Source organism: Pocillopora damicornis, chromosome 2 (genome assembly GCF_964200805.1).
Source record: "Pocillopora damicornis chromosome 2, jaPocDami1.2, whole genome shotgun sequence".
In the NCBI taxonomy this organism is placed as follows: Eukaryota; Metazoa; Cnidaria; class Anthozoa; order Scleractinia; family Pocilloporidae; genus Pocillopora; species Pocillopora damicornis.
In genome coordinates, this window is record NC_142671.1 from 32,880,977 (window position 1) to 32,898,770 (window position 17,794).

Below are 17,794 nucleotides of genomic sequence, written 5' to 3' on the forward strand. Positions count from 1 at the left end.
TTTCATAGTCGCTATGAAGTAAATTTTGCCGGACTTTGAGTTCGTCTCAAGATAGAACAACACATATACACAAGGAAATTTTTACAGAAACTTTAAAACCATCCTTTTTTCTTACAAAAGCTTGAAGCTCAGTTGATTGTGTCATATCGGTCATTGTTAAAACTTTCTTTGTTTTGATGCTACTTTTCGACGTAGGAAAAGTATGTCGGACAAAAATATTCACCAAAAAATAAATATTTCTTTGCCAGCTTCGATAAAAACAGGGGATTAAATTTAGATGATAAAACAAAGGGTTGTGTTAACAAAATTACCTTTGGTCTAGTATATTCGTTATATGAGGTCACACAACTCGGGTAATATCCACGGTGACAATTTGCATATTTGAGCATCGAACGAAAAAATTATTTCTCGAAAACTAAAATAAATTTTTACAAAAAAAACTACACCACAAATATTAGAACATATTGGGCTACAAAATATGAGAGTAGGTGAGAAAACGAATTTGGGCGACTTGCCGCTGTTTGTTTAATGCATACTGACATTAGCTCATAAACTTTTCTCAGAAGCAAGCAAACAGAACAGTTTGTGTCATAAAATTAAGATGAAACTGTCCGTAGACCCGTCCAATCCAACGATTTGTTCAGATATTACAGCCCTCCGCTAGTCGTGCTTAATGACAATGAACCTTAGAGCAGCAAAATGCTGGACCTTGCTCGGACAATAAATGAGACAAAACAACTGTCAGAAATTGGCTACAAAACAAGCTAGATCAATATAATTCTACGAAATAACAGCAAGGGTTTGATGGGAAAAGTATAAGTGAAATGTTATTAACCTAGAAGCTTTATTATAACTATTACACACTTATTAATCACATGGAAGATATCTCTATCTCTTGATAGGTGAAGATTTTCACCAGATATGTGCGACATTTCTTTGTCTATATTGGACTGAAGTGATGCAAACGACTTGCTCTGCAACAACAGTAACTGCAGGGAATTGATCCCTATTCCTACATAAGAAATTGAGGTAAATCAAGTACTAGCACCTTTCTTCATATAATATAATATCAAGCAGTATGGCAGCCTCCGTTTTTAAGGAGTTACGATAGAAATGAATTGCAAGTTTAGTTTGCATATCAAGGTGAAGTTCTATGAGGCCAAAAATATTTTGATTATAGTCAAAAGCCTGCGCAAAGAAGAGTCCCCTTAAAGTAAATAGGTAATCTTTTCGTGCGATTGTGCTTTCAAAAATGTTTCTTGGCCTTTCAGTTGATGCAACTAGTATTTGTGACCTTACCAAAGCATGCAAAGTTTATAAAAAAGTTTTGCAATAAAAGCTACATATCAGTTGATTATTTTATTCACGAACCTTAAGATTAATCTTAATTGATTAAAACATGAGGATTATTTCCTTAATTTTTTTCTATCGCAGTTGTGAAAGAATCATGTGTGCGCTTTATTTAATAAGAAATATTAATAAGAATAATAATAAAGATGATAAAAAGATACGTTCACCTCAGAAGCAGATCCTGTTTAGGACCAAAGCTGTTTTAATAAATTCACTTTTAATTATTATTTCGTCATTAATATGAAGTCTTCGATTTCTCATATTTTTTTCTAATTTTCAGACCTTCTATTTATTTGCCATGGAACATCTTGATGTGCATTTTCATTATGATGATTTTTTTAGAATTATTATAATTGTTATAATTATTATAATTATTATAATTATTACAATTGTTATAGTAATTCTTATTATCATTATCATTGTTGCTGATCATGAAGGCTTAAACACACATTTTCTAAGATACAAATCATGCTGGTCCAAGTTTGATCTCGATGTGCTTTAACGAATAATCTTGTCCCCGAAATGGTTCCCATGTAATTCGTTGTGCGTTTCCTCCTCCTTGGTACAAACCATTTGGATTTGCGTTATGGCAGTAGTTGTACCACCAGGCGCCTTTATAGTGAAAGGCACAATTCTTACTGTTATCGACGTCGTTGTCTCTGTCCTTGGTTGTAAACTTCATATTTCTGATATGAAAAAAGAATTTTTTTATGAAACTGAGGAAGAGCTAAACAACAATGCTACTGATAACATTGTATGATCAGCAATAAGGCTGCATTGTCAGCAAGTGTAGAAAAAGAATAATCCCCCATCAGGCAAGTGAAAGACAAATGGTAACGTTAGGAATCAACAAAATACATTTTATGGTTAATAATGTACCGTAGAGGAATGTACTAGCACCAATTCAAAAGGAGCTATAATTGTCAGCAATATGCGTCAGATATAAGTTGGATCTTTTGATCAGCAATGTTGCCTGTAGCAGTACATTCTCAGAAAGAGATGTTTAACTTGAATAAGTGTGGAGATCTTCATCTTCAGCGGGTAATGAATACTTTTCTCGGTTCTTGCGCAGAGCTCTCAGGGCTAGCTTTATATTACTATTCGCTAAGCATTATACGAAAAACTGAAATGCCTGAAACAAACCTGATAGGCCTACTGAGAGATAGTAATGCATCGCCTGCGGTGCCTCGGTATGTATCGATCGTTACCCGGTAATCATTGCTTTCTTCGGCCACAAAGAAGGTCGTGTACTCGGCAAATCTTCGGTCGCCTTCGTAATCCTCCATATCAATTCGAAACACCATGTTGGCAGATGCAGTGAGACGGTGAAGGTAGTCATTCCCAAGCCAAAACTCTTTCCAGATTTCCAAAGCCTTTTTTGTAAGATTCCAAGTCGACATAAAAGTCTACAGAGCCATCCATGCGCCTTTGAAAGGTGGTCCATCCTCCACCATTAGTTGTCATGTCACACAGTACTTGGAAGGGTTGTTCTTCATCAGGGTAAATCAAATACACTCCGTCGGAAGTCAAGCCATTTTGATAATGGTCAAGACAGTTCCCAGGACAATCTTTAACAACGCATTTGTCCCCCAATTATTTCCATCGGAAAGGAACAAAGCCAGCGGAAAAATTAATGTCATGAATTTCACTTTTTCATCTTAATCACTTTACATGGAAGAAAAAGAACTCGTTTTGGTGGGTCCAGTAATAGTGACACTAAAAAGCTGATCTGAAATTCTGCTCCAAAAGTACAAAAAAGTCGACAAAATTTGCTTTCAACTTGCTTTACGACAAGTAATGGAAGGGTTCTAAAATTAATAAAAAACCCTTCGAGCTTGCTGGTCTGTAGGCTGATAACATCCTTGAAGTTTTGCTACTCTACCAATTACTCATTTTTCTGACAAATATCTCGACGCGTGTTAAAACCTGGAACACCGGGTAACCATGAACTATATTTTTTCATCGAATATTGAGGTTTTTTTATTAGTTTTTCCGCGGTGTTCCGGCATGTTTCAGTGTTCTGGTATTTTCTAGGATATTCCTCGTTTTCCGGCATGTTCCGGCATGTTCCCACATTTTTCCGGCGTGTCCCGGCATGTTCCAGTGTGCTAAACATCTTGGCCGCCGACATTATCAGCCGATATACCAGTCACCTGAAGTGGTTTTTTTTCCTAATCATATATTGGTGTTATAGCATCCTGCAAAGCGTGAAATGAAAATGTCCTGTCTCAACCCTATTTGTTTCCGTCATAACTGGCCATAAAATTTCTTACCTCATGCAGAATATTATTATGGCATATTAGTTTAGGGGATTTCCTCTCTATCTCCAACAGAGTGGACGTGAGTTGATGTTCTCCCTCGCCATCTAACTGTTTGTTATATTCGAAGTTGCCTGTTTCACCTTTCGTAAACTCTCTTTGTCTAGTGCTTATTTCCTAGTTGAATCTGCACCTCGGCACTTAAAAGCGTCTCAATTACACCGTTCACTCTGTTAGAGAAAATCCATCCCCAACTATATAAATCCATAGCTGTTAAACTACAAAGATCTAACCACGTCCATCCTTACCTCTGCTTCACTTACAAAAGTAAGTGTTTGATCTGTAGTCAACCACACATATTTCACTCTCTGTGCACGGAATATCTTGTTCGCAGGTGCTCTAAAAGTAAGGAAATAAAATTGCCTTACATATATATTCATACTTTAAAGTTGAAGGAGGGCTTTTTCGTTAAGTGGGCCAAGAACTTCCTGCCTTTTGTCGATCTTACATCTTTGAAGAGAAAAAGCTGGGACAGTTTTATTTTTGCAAAGTCTAAGAACAAACTAATCTCACAAAGGTGGAAATGAAGACTCGATTGTATTCCCTTTACAGTCATTTGAGTGTCTGATAAGGTTTATCCATATTTCAGCTTTTTGTTATTAATTAATTTTCCATTTTGTCAAACGAAAGTCTCTATAGAATTTAGATTATATGATTTCATTTCACAGTAAAGTTTGTCCTCGTAAGATCACTATAGTGTAGCATTCTCTTTTCTGACAAGAAACCCTGCCTTTTTTTACAGGTGCTTTAAGGCACCAATAACTTTGGCAGATCATAGTTGGTTTTCACGGAAATAGCTGTAATGTGTCGACAGAGAAGTAAAACAATCATTCATTATCAACTGGTAATTCATTAAGGTAGATAGAGACAGTACACGTATGGAATTCCTAAACACTCAGCAGTAAATTTACACCGAAGGAAATACACTTAAAACGAGCCGGATGACATTCAAGTTCATCAAAACATCTATTTTTCACAAATTCCCTTCTGAAGGGCAGACTCTATTAAATAATTTAGTATTGTCACCTGTATTCCTCTGTAAATAGCTCCATCCTATTTCGTAAAATTCACGCTACTGATAAAGCGGTCCGAGTCACCTAGTTGGCATATACTTATCTCCTTGCCATGGATGGGGAGGAAGTTGTAAGATAAACATCGGTCTTCAGAGATACATTCAAACTGACAAGAGATCTCAGACGCGACCTCAAAGTCTCTGAGGACACTCCCGTTGAGTTTTCGATCTTCTATCGCCTTTGCGAAATTAGCAGCCTTAAAATCGGGCTCCGACAATCGATTTGAACCTTGTGCGATAGCCGTAAGTGAAAACATCAAAAAGGTCAATAGGTACATGTTTAGTTGTTTCATTTTTATCTTGCCTTCGACTCAAATTGATTTGGCTGAATTTTCAAACTGGTGGCGCTTAACTCTTGAGAAATTTCAAGGATTCCTATTCATAATTTTAAAAGCGGAGTTACCATTCTTGTGACTTAATTTACATGCAAATTATATATATCACTAACTTCCCAATATGCAATATCCATCTTTTACGTCCTTCAAAATAGCAATCATCATTTGCATCGTCACGATTATTTGGATATTTTCGTGGCTTCTGATGAAAACATTTATTTAAAATGGACAAAAAGCATTCCTCAATCCAATCAGAGCATTTTCATTCGGAAAGCTGATGTGTTTTTATTTTTCTTTCGCGGGACAACAAAACAGCCTGTCACATTTGTGTGGCAGCTAACGCGAAAGATAGGTACTTGAAACTGGTAACAAAACAAGGTGAATTAGCATAATTCTACCAAATAAGCCGGGAAAAGGATGTAAAAAGTAACAAAAATTAAATTTCAGTATTTATATGACAAGGTGTCGTGATGTTCGCCAATCTTTTGTATTCAATAATTAATTTTGTCAAAACAGGAACTCGAGAGAGAGAATTGGCATGGGCGATACCAATTCTATAAGAGTTCTGTAAACATTTATGCGATGTACTTGTATCGTTGCCACAGATAGATTACAAATTTTACCAGCCAAGCAGAGAAAATAAACGGTTGAATATGTTTCAATATGTAAATGTGATTAAGGTATTTCACCAGACGCACACAATAAAAGGTGTCAAATATTTTGCGTTGTTAACTCCGTTTTGTCTAATAACACCATCCTTAAAGGCATCAAAGGATTATGATTCTCTGAAAGTGAATGAAAAATTACATTTTAGATACATACTTTATTTTTGTTTGCTACTTCAGCATCCTGGTCGCTTTCGTTTTAAAGCAGGAACTCCTAAGGTGTTGCAAACCAACTTGAAAGCTATATCAGAAACAGAATCAGTTTACGCGTCACAGATATCTGAGCCTTGTAAACTACTATTTGCTAAAATCTTACAGGTACAGGCTACAAATTTGAAATCATGCTGGTCGAAGTTTGATCTCGATGCGCTTTAAAGAATAATCTTGTCCTCGAAATGGTGCACATGTGACTCCTTAAGCGTAACCTCCACCCTGATACAAACCATTTGGATTAGCGGCACGACAGTCACTATACCACCAGCCACCTTTATATAGCACTGCATAATTTGCATCCTCATAGACGTCGTTGTCCTTGTCCCTAGTTGTAAACCTCATATTTCTAAATTTCAAAATAAAGAACTTCTTGAGAAAATGAGAAGCTGAATAGCAATGCTACTGAAAGCAACACATATCCAAGAAGCACTGCATTGACACAAAATTGTAAGAATGCCCATCAATGCCTTTCGAATGCAAATATATAAGCAAGTAATTTAACGTTTAGTCAGAGGTCAATCAAAAGTATGAGTCGGGTAGAACTCGCATAGATTTGCCAGAATTATAGTCAGGTAACCCATGTTACACGGAGAGAAGTAATTCTGATGTAGGTAAAATGACGTATTAAAGCACCGAGAGATTAAATAAGTGGAAAAGACAGGTCTAGAGTCCTCGGTGCCTATCGTTGAGTGAGGTGCAATTCTGCAATTTACAGTTAGCTTCCCCTCTCTCATTGCAAACCAACCGGGGATAGCAAGTTAACCTCTTTACTTATACCTGTATGGCTCGATCATAAATAAAACAATTTTCGAAGAAAGAGCCAAGCAAATGAGATGTACGGATCTTCAGCTTTCCTCAGTTAAGGATCTCTGGCACATTCTTAGGCAGGTACACTTCAGAGGTTTCCCAACATCTGTATTTATTCAGGTAAGCACCGGAAAATACAATGAACAAATCATACCTGATGGGTTGAGAGTGAAATTGCAATGAGTCCCTTGCAGTGCCTCGGTATACGTCGATCGTCACTCGATAATTATTACCGTCGTCGGTCCCAGAGAAAGTCGTGTACTCAGCAAATCGTCGGTCGCCTTCATAATCCTCCATATCAGTGCGAACCATCATGTTGGCAGATGCAGTCAGACGGTGAAGATAATCGTTCCCTTGCCGAAACTCGCCCTCCAGATTTCCGAAGCCTTTTTGTATGAATCCCAGTCGACATAAAAGTCTACAGAGCATTCCATGCGCCTTTAAAAGGTGGTCCATCATCCAACATCAGTTTTCATGTCACACAGCACTTGAAATGGTTCTTCTTCATCAGGGTAAACCCAGTACACACCGTCAGTTGAGGAATCATCTTGATAATAGTATTTTTGGGGCAATCTATGAAGTAAACATCTGAGGATATAACTCACTGAGAGTATCAACGTTATTGTCTGTATTGAAAATAAAAATTAATGGCGTCATAACCTTTAGGCCTGCACGCTCAAAAGTAGGAAAACATATAACGTTATATGACTCGCCTGACATCCCGTGCGCAATCACAAAGAAAGCTTCTTACTGTGGACTTGTACTCGGTGGAAATAAAGAAGTGAGAAAGTAAGACCCGTTTTTCGATGAATTCTGATTTTCTTGTTCTGACTCTAAAAAATAAAGAGAACAGTTTTTAAAGTAGGGTCTTTCTTTTGGTTTTACCGCGTGCACTTGTCTTTCGGGTCCTATTTAAACTGAAACAAAAATTTTCGAAAGATTCGATAAGTAGTGGTCATGTGTTAAAGTGCTTATTGACTGACAGGGCCATACTGGAATATATTCGGCTCGTGGCGAAGACTCAAGGAGCTCGCTGCGCTCAGTCTTTACATTATGACCCCGAGTTAAATATTTTCACTCTCCAGCCCTCCCACTCCATTAAATTCAATTCAACGCCTCATAGCTCTCTAATACTAACACCAACCAGTATTATAACCTGTATTCCTTTAAACAGTGCTCCATCTTCTTCGGTGAAATTAACTCGAAGGCGATTATACGATGAGTGAGGTATCATGGAATTAGAAATTAGAAACTTCTATGATAATATCGCTAAGGATATGGCTCCTTGACAATATCAAATTATCATTTGTAATAAAGTGGCCTCAAAGTTTCTACCAATTCTTCAAAATATGAATATATTACCCAGATTGTATACCATTCCGACGACTTAAGTAACTCGCATATGCACGCCATTGCTGTCCCATATTCGAAGTCAGATAACAATAGCCGTTATTGGATTTTGTTGAGCACGGTAGATGTACACATTTTGTTCAATCTGTTAAAGAGGACACTAATCTCTGAGTCTGCAAAAGCTTGAGTATCGAGATACGAAGGATCACTGGGTCTCCAGTTACCTTCTATACACTTACAGAACTGAGTGTTTGATTTGTAGTCAACAAGACACCTTTCATTCTCTTTGCACGGATCATCCTCCATGCAGGGGCTCTAAAATTATGGAAAAAATAGAAATAAACGAACATCCTTTCGAAAGTTATTTGGTCTTAAATGCTTTAACTTCTAAAAAACTATTTACCAAATGAATATTTGAGCACCTGACAACTGGGTGAGAAGTGTACTCTCCGTTTAAGAAAAAAGGCTGCAATCTATTTTAAAATCAAATCTTGATTAATGAGCCGTACGATGGTTGACATTGAGTAAAATAAAACATGCATTTCTATAGGCTCCCCGCCCGAAAGTCCTATATCATTAAAATCGAGTTGTGTCATAACCTTTATTCCTTTATATAATGCTCCATCTCCTGTTGAAAAATTTACATGACCAGAAAATAGGTCAGAATCGCTTAGCTGGCATCTGTTTGTCTCCTTTTTTGCGATGGATGGAAAGGAATTTGTAACAAACATCGGTTTTCAGAGATTTATTAAAACTGACAAGATATATTCAACTGACTGATTTCAGAAGCCACCACAAAGTCTCCCATTGAGTTTTTATCTTTATGGCCTATGCAAAACTAATAAGTCATGGTTGCTTGTACATATAGAATTTCTCTTCACTATGCGCGCCCATGTATTATTCTCTATTTATCATATAATGAAACACTGGATAGCGTTGAAGGCGCGCTCCGATTGGCTACTCAAATTCCGATTATCCTCTGCTAATCACTTTTGAAATCATATTTTTTTGCTACATTATCTCTCTGTTTTAGTATATACTAATACTATTACATCCCGGTATTGGTGGTGAGCAGTGGATATTTACTTCGCCGTCGTGCGCTTATGTAAATATCTCTCATTAGCCACCTATACTTCCGTTAATAGTCGTTAAGTAAATGATGAGGCTTTCCGTAAAATCGCCCTTTGTTCTGATCGGCTGCCGTGATTATTCCACAAGAAATTGAACTAGCATGATTGAAGTAGTTCGATAAGTAAAGTACTGTATTTGAAGACCTTGATAGAAGGGGTCTTTTGTAGGTTCACCGGGAAAAGAAAAGAAAATTATACAATCGATGATAAAGAGGTATGGAATGAAAATAAACAAAGAGGAAATGAAATCGGCATTGCTTCTTTGCATGCAGGCCATACATTATTTATGCGAGAAGTTCTTTCACTTTTTCTTTCTTTTTTTGAAGGTATTACTCGAAACAAATCTTATCATAATGTGCATCTTTCCCAATGTAACTTTTCCAATCAGTGTTATGGGGAATTGTTTCATGGAGCCAGATCCCGCTATTAATGTCTTTGAAGGGAGCGAATGTCGGAAAATTAAAATTAATTTTGCACAAAAGGTTCTTATTACGGTCATCTTTTCATACAGTCTCCATTGTTTGAGAAGTTGTTTTCTCTGCGATTTTTACCAATTTCCATCCTTAATAATTTCTTTTTGTATAGGAAACGATTTACGCTACCGATTAATTCAATAGGTGACGGCTTGACCAAACACCATGTGCCTCTTTTTACTGTTTAAGTGTCAGGACACTATGGCAACAGGAGGCACTTAAAGGAACTTATCAGTTGTCGCTCAGTTGAACTTAACACTAGTTAAATTATTTCGCGTGAAGGCGCACGCACCATGTCGGTTCATATTTTCAATCTGATAGTGGTAGAAATAGAAAGAACTGGATGTGTAGAAAAAAACAAGGTCAAAGTTAGCCCAGTATTCCTAGTCAATGAAAGAAAAAACTAGGCCGCCCGACAACAACAAAATTACAGCTCTGCGTTAACCATGGATATGTATGAGCAACACATATTTTTCCTGTCCAGAATAGTCATTAAAGCGTATATTTGAAACCGTTTTTGAAACTCTTGATGTTTTCTTAAATTTTGCCGTTTCTTTGTTTTTGCAAAATAATCTTATGTGCGGACGCATTCATTTTCAACCAGATTAGTTCTTTCTTTTATAAGTAATACATTCATCTTAAAATATTTGTTTTTGTTTTTGTTCTTTGGGAGTATGCTTATTTTCCACGGAATCCTCAATTTCGGTTTGAATAGTATTCGCCTCGAGGTTTTAATCTGAAACATATCTGATATGAGTTTTTAGGTATTATTTTAGCATTAATAAACTTTTTCCTTACCGCTAAACTGTAGTGATGATAAGAGTTGTTCCAGTTAAGTTTGTAAAGAACAGGAGTGTCCCGTTAGATCCGCTTCAACTGTAAAGTTGACAGAGATGCAAAGTTCGTGTCGGATGCAGTGAAGGCCACAGGCCATTGAATCGTAGACTTTGTAAGATGCCAGTTGATCAATGTTTAGCATTCTATTCAAATACTCGACAAAATAAACATTATTCTTTTCATCAGATCTGCGATATTGTTCACTAGTAGTAATAGTAAAAGCTGTTAGAATTTTGAAGAACTGGAGCAAAACAAGAAACTTTGACATTGTGGATTATTGTTCGACCCAAGCCGGATAGAAATGATCAACGCCAAAACAAGGCCCTTTTTAAAACAGCAATATTTAGTTTATAAACTGCTAATAACATGACAACTAAGAAAAAAAAAAGGTGATTGACTTGAATCAGTAGATACAAAATTAGCTATTTCATTGATGTCAGTAACTGATTGGTGCGCCCTCCCCTGCGAATGAACATTATTCACTCATTAGCGGGTGAATAATGCGAAGAACGCAATGACAAATCATTAGAGAAACTTGCGTTTCGACTCGTTAATGAAGCTGTTCCGAAAAACAGGAGGAATGGCCAGGGTAAGCCTATAGCATTTACGTAAAGGCGAGAAAAGCCATCAAATATAGTTGCACTCAAACTTAATACCTGCTGAACGTTGTAATCTTCAATGCAGTATGATAAAAACGTTTTGAAGCCTAAATGTGCCATACGAAACAAATTTCCAGTAGACAAGTTGAACTAGGTCGACAACTGTTTCAAAGGGCTGATAGATAACACGCCTGGACAAAACATGTTAGAATCTTTGCCAAAATCTAGTGGTCTGAAAAGCAGTTTCGAAACAAGTCCTAAATGAGTGTTTGGGGGTTGCCTTACGAGAAAATTCTATATATGTCATGCCCTAACTTCTGCGCATATACTATTCGTTTTTTTTATGAACCATAACACAGAGGCAAAATTAGTACGCAAGCTCCGTGTTACTGGTCGATAAATTGGAGTTATTGACCAAGCTTGTTCTGTTAAGATGGCTGGATACTAGCTGAGTTCTTAGTAACCGGAGACTAAAATCCAGCCATCTCTGTTTTCTATGCAAGAATTATCTCAAGTCAGCAAAATGGGTGTTATTCCCTTACAAGATTACCTTAATGACCTTCTGATCCTAGGAAATATGTGCCTCAACCATTGTGAATACGAAGCTGCTATGACCTACTTCGAAGTGGCCTTGAAAATTATACACTCAGGTGATGTAAACGAGGCTCTCGGAAAAGCAAAACTCTATCTCCTTGTGGGAACCACACACAAATGTAAGGGTAACTTCGAGCAAGCGAAGAACTATTATGCGCATGCACTGGACATTCATCTGAAACAGCTTCGACCTGAGCATGTACATGTCGCAGCTTCTTACAATAACCTGGATACTGTATACAGTGGTTTAGGTGATTTCCGCCAAGCAAAGGACTGCTTTGCACGTACACTAGACATTCGTCTGAAACAGCTCGGACCTGAGCATGTAGATGTGGCAGCCTCTTACAATAACCTGGGTATTGTATATAGTGATCTAGGTGATTTCCAGAAAGCAAAGGACTACCATGCATGTGCACTGGACATTCGTCTTAAACAGCTTGGACCTGAGCAAACTCATGTCGCAGCTTCTTACAATAACCTGGGTATTATATACAGTAATCTCCGTGATTTCCGCCGAGCGAAGGACTACCATGTAGGTGAACTGGAAATTCGTCTAAAACAGCTTGGACCTGAGCATGTAAATGTCGCAGATTCTTACAATAACCTGGGTACTGTATACAGTCATCTAATTAATTCCAGCACGTGCACTGGACAATCGTCTAAGACGTATCGGACCCTGGCATATAGATGTCGCAACTTCTTACAATAACCTGGGTAATGTATACAGTGGTTTAGGTGATTTCCGCCAAGCAAAGGACTGCTTTGCACGTACACTAGACATTCGTCTGAAACAGCTCCGACCTAAGCATGTAGCTGTCGCAACTTCATACAATCATTTGGGTACTGTATACAGAAATCTAGGTGATTTCCAGCGAGCAAAGGACTACTGTGTACGTGGATTGGACATTACTCTGAAAGAGCTCAGACCTAAGCATGTAGATTTTGCAACATCTTGCAAAAGCCTGGGTACTATACAGTGATCTAGGTGATTTCCACCAAGCAAAGTACTACCATGCACGTGCACTGGACGTCCGTCTGAAACATTTCGGACCTTAGCATATAGATGTAGCAAATCCTTACAATAGCCTGGGTAATGTATACGGTGATTTAGGTGATTTCCACCAAGCAAAGGTCTACCTTGCGCGTGCACTGGACATTCGTCTGAAACAGCTCGGACCTGAGCACGTAGATGTGGCAGCCTCTTACAATAACCTGGGTACTGTATTCAGTGATCTTGGTGATTTTCAGAAAGCAAAGGATTACCACGCACGTGCACTGGACATTCGTGTGAAACAGCTCGGACCTAAGCATATAGATGTCGCAGCTTCTTACAATAACCTGGGTACTGTATACAGAAATCTAAGTGATCTTCAGAAAGCAAAGCACAACCACGTACGTGCACTGGACATTCGTGTGAAACAACCCGGACCTCAGCATGTAGGTGTGGCAGCTTCTTACAATAACCTGGGTACTGTGTACAGTGATCTAGGCTGTTTCCAGAAAGCAAAGGACAACTATGCACGTACACTGGACATTCGTCTGAAACAGCTTGGATCCGAGCATGGAAATGTCGCATCTTCCTACAATAACCTGGGTACTGTGTACAGTGATCTAGCTTATTTCCAGCAAGCAAAGTACTACCATACACGTGCACTAGACATTCGTCTGAAACAGCTCGGACCTGAGCATGTAGATGTCGCAGATTCTTTCAATAACCTGGGTACTCTATACAGAAATGTAAGTGATTTCCAGCAAGCAATGGACTACCATGTACTTGCACTGGACATTTGCCTAAAACAGTTCGGACGTAATCATCTTAAAGTTGGAGAAACTTATGAAAATATTGGTGACGCACACAATGATCAGGGTCACGATGAGGAGGCGAAAAGGAACTATGATCATGCTTTGGCGATTTGTGGTCGAAATCTTGGCTCTGGACACGTTAAAGTTAGAATTATTCAGAATAAGCTGGCTCAATTATAGCAAAATACTCGGACGGCCTTTGTATATGCAGACACGCATGTTTGCTCTGTAACCTATGATGAAAATTTTGGATTACAGATGTCAAGCTCAGGCATCTCATCACTAAATAATCTTGATGCATGCATATTTGTTTCGTGCGAACTTCAAGACTAATTAATAACAAATTCCGCTATCGATACGATAAGGGTTGATCAATACGTAACCAACACTTTTTGTTAAATCACACCTACTTTAAGGTTTTTTCTCTTATTTTAAACATTTAGACATCTTGAAATTCTGAAGAGAAAGCCGTTGACTGCTTGTCATTGTGAGACATTAAGGTACTTATACCAAAACCACAATCCGATTGATTGGATCTCTTCATTTTCCTGAGTTTTATAGAAGTCAAAGTTAATTAAAGCGAACGCCCGTCCTGACGATTTTCAGGATCTTTAGTAGGACAATTTGTAAACAGGGAGAGATTTTCTGTTATGGAAGAGAATACATAATGTATTTTTAATTTTGCAATTTACTTTTTTTCCTTTCAGTATCCTTTTCGCATCCACATTATACCACAGCTTTCACTTAGAAATCTGTGGAGATTAGAATGGCTGCCTTCAGTGTTACTCTGTAAAGGTTGAATTTTTAATTTTATTTCTTGTCCAATTCGGTCACTTGCCGGAAAATGAAATCGGATTCATTGCAAAAAAATTTGTTAAAAAAGGGCAATTCATCCAGCAATCACATTCAAGGAAATTTTGACGGTCCTGATTAATACTAGTAATAGGACCGAGTGGAGTCCAATTCGGTCTGTAATCATACGAGTGATTAACAAAATCACCGACCGCGAAGCGATGTGTTACTAACGAGTATTACTACAGACATAATTGGACGGCATGCAGTCCCGTTACCCATCAATCAAAACAAGTACAAACTTTTAGAAAGAAACTAAACATCGGTTATACGTTTTTTAAAAGAAACAACAGTTAACTTGGCGAAATGCGAGACAACAGCGCGCGCGCACGACGCGTTCTGTTTACTTACACGGACATGACGTGTCAACTGTCCCTTTAACTGTCCTATTGCATTGTACATTTACAAGCATGACGCCTACTCTGTCCTATCAGCTCAAATCGGACTGGTGATCACGTTCAAGAATTTTGTTACAGTTTCATTATTTAATATGAAATCCGTCATGTTTTCGTAAGTAAAATTTTACATCGCAAAGCTTCACCATGCTTTTATCAATTACAGTAGACTTTTAATTTTTTTCTTGCAGTGTTTTCTAACTACATCTGAAACACAGTTTCTTTGTTTTGAGAACGCTACCAGTAAAAGTAAAAAAGCAAAAGAAAGCAAACTTGCTTAAACGTGATTGAATTTTTCAAATCGAGATTCTTGGTAAGCTTCGTAGGTAGTTGAAATGCTTAAAAAAGATTAATTGATATTCTTCGTACGGCCATTTCCGAAAACATCTAGTCACGCACAATGATACATTTTTGGTAATAGAATACAAAGTTTCCTTTAGAAATTGGAAAGGGTATGAGAGCGAGCTCTTCGTTTTTCACTCAAAGGGCGGCCGATGTAACTTCTGAGCCTTTCTCCCTTGCGATGAGCGGAGATCGCAATGAGGGACCTAGGCATGATCGCAGTCGCTCTGACACCATCGTAATTAGTATGAATTTTTATATTTATGCTAATTTGGCTATGTTTTTCATCTTTCCTGTTTTGTTTTGTTCTGTTATTTTTTTATTTGAACACGAAACTGTACATTCTATACGAGTGTTAAATGTGTTTGATTCTTGTTTTCGTACATGAAAACCTTCAAAACTCGGACTGCCCATTTACCATTGTCTTTGAGGATCACGTTATATCAACTCTCGTCAGACGATAGCCAAAGTTCAAAGCCGAGTTAAAACTATACTGTATTAGCTCCAAGCGCTATCCTTCTGAAATAGAAATAACTTCATCGTTGTTGAATACTGATTTTCTGTTTGTAAACACTCGCTATCAAATATCCAAGTATACAAAATAAACACAACTTCAAATAGCCAAGGTGTTATTGATCCCTCTCGTTATTTTTATTTTATCATAATAATTACAGTAATAATCCAATTGAATACAGCATTTATATTATTATCTAACTACTAAGAACGAAAATTTTTAATCAACCTCTATGAGCTGAATAGTGCTATTATAACTTGCACCTTCTTTGATATGCCAATGGATCAATTTGCTAAAACTTGACTAATTAAAGTTTTCTTATCTCATATAAGTACATAGGTTATTATTTTTGTTTTTAATGAGGGTCAACATGTTATATAATCCAATGAGTCAGAAAGCATGCATTTCCTGAACTCTGCAGAAAATATGAAGAAAAACCTGGTATTGTTCTAATAATAAAGCACATAATCAAGCAGGAAAAATGAGCAAGCATCAAATCAAAACTCTTGAAAACCACTTTGGAATCTTATGTCACGGTATTTTCTAACAGACAGAAAGAATCCTACACTACTACAAACCGTACTACGTTGTTAAACAATGCGTAAAAATGCTTACTAAGAAGCGACTCCTTCAGGCGATACTGTGATTATCTTCTACAAACCACTTCAGACTGTTCCTTAGTTCTCCTCTGACACAAACTCACTGTTTTTACCCAATACCTTTTAAATGCACAATCTTTGATGTACATCATAGTGGCTCTCTCTCTCAGTTTAGCTTGAAATGCATAATTACTCCTAGATTACTGAATTCTTGGAACGTATTTTAGAACATTCCGCCGGCCTCAAACACTAAAATTCTGGTAGAATAGCATCATAGTTACATAACCTCCAAGTCACCGTGAAAGGGCATTCTAGAAGTTAATATTTGATAATGACTTACCATAACAATTCTTGGTATTACATCCTCTCGTTTTAAGCCAATTAACACAATTCAATTACTTAATTCTACCTTTAATGCGCTTCCCATCTCCAGCTGTCTTAATTCGCCCTCAAAAGACTCCTCATAGCAGGTGTCTTAAAGGATCCCAATCAACCGCATGGGTGTTTTTGTTTAGGTGAGGGAAAGCTGAAACTTCTTGTGACTGTAGACACGATACATGAGATGATGTCACTGATATGTGAAGTAGCCATGGATACCATATCAGTCATAGATATGAAACACTAACTCATAAACCATTAAAACATCAATTAAATTGTCTAAATCTGAAAACTTATAACTTATCGTTAGAAAAAAAAATCGTTTTGTTAGAGATTTTTTTAAAGACAGCCAAAGATCGAGTGAAATTTGGTTCAACTAAGTTACGTACACAGATTGGTTCAATATAACTAAGTCCTCGTTTACCTCTAAATAGACGCAAAATTAACAAAACTGTTTTTTTCTATTTTGTATCTCATACGCTTAATAAAAAACAAAGACGAGATTATCGATTTCTAATTGCCATTTCTTCTCGTTAGATTGCTTAGAATTTATAAAAATTTCCTCGAATTTAACTGCCTACAGTTTTGTGTCCTCTTCAAAAGTATCTTCTTCATCGACAGCTTCGGTAGCCGAAGGTGACTTTCGACGCATTGATCTTGATTTTTCCCTTTTTCTGATAAAAAAACAAACAAACAAACAAACAAAACAAAACAAAAGTAAAACAAGGAAAAGAAAAGGAACGCTCAATCGCTATAATCTTGCAAAAGAATTATTTTGTAAAAAGCCCCGTTCTGTCATTTAATCAGTCGGTCAATCAGTCAATAAAATAAACTATCAATCAATCTTTCGGTTGGCTGCTAGGTTGGGCATACAGTTGTTCTGGCGATTGTTCAGCATTCGTTCAGTCAGTCGGTCAAGTAGTCAGTTTGTTGGTTTATCAGTTGCTCAGTCATTTTTGTCAGTAATTCAGTCAGTGAGTCCGTCAGCTGGTTAATCAGTGAGTAAGGAGGTTAGTGAGTCAGTTAGTCAGTGATGTAAGTCCGCTAGCGATTGTCACTCTTTCAACCGTTTAGCCAATAGGTTAAGGAGCTAGCTAGTTTGCAAATAAGTCAGTAATTCAAATAATTCAGCAGTTAGTTTGTCAGTGACAACGTCCGTCAACTTTGT

At 37.3% G+C, this 17,794-nt stretch overlaps 2 protein-coding genes, 1 long non-coding RNA gene and 1 pseudogene across 5 annotated transcripts in view; 1 reads left to right on the forward strand and 3 right to left on the reverse strand.

Annotated features, from left to right (window-relative positions):
- The window catches only part of LOC149050919 (uncharacterized), a 218,824-nt gene that overhangs the window by 149,260 nt on the left and 51,770 nt on the right, over positions 1-17,794 (forward strand). The window lies entirely within an intron of this gene.
- Positions 1-17,794, reverse strand: part of LOC149050925 (G protein-coupled receptor GRL101-like) — a 94,595-nt gene that overhangs the window by 70,304 nt on the left and 6,497 nt on the right. The window lies entirely within an intron of this gene.
- On the reverse strand, positions 806-2,943 carry LOC149050931 (ryncolin-2 pseudogene; annotated as a pseudogene). The gene is made up of 2 exons (XR_016184147.1): positions 2,494-2,943; positions 806-2,036 (listed from the first exon to the last, which is right to left on the reverse strand). The product of XR_016184147.1 is annotated as a ryncolin-2 pseudogene (transcript).
- On the reverse strand, positions 3,234-5,385 carry LOC149050932 (uncharacterized). Of its 2 annotated transcripts, XR_016184151.1 has the most exons (3): positions 4,695-5,382; positions 3,917-4,007; positions 3,234-3,548 (listed from the first exon to the last, which is right to left on the reverse strand). It is a non-coding gene; the product is annotated as an uncharacterized LOC149050932 (long non-coding RNA). The 2 variants fall into 2 exon arrangements; XR_016184152.1 differs by lacking the exon at positions 3,917-4,007 and having other exon boundaries at positions 4,695-5,385.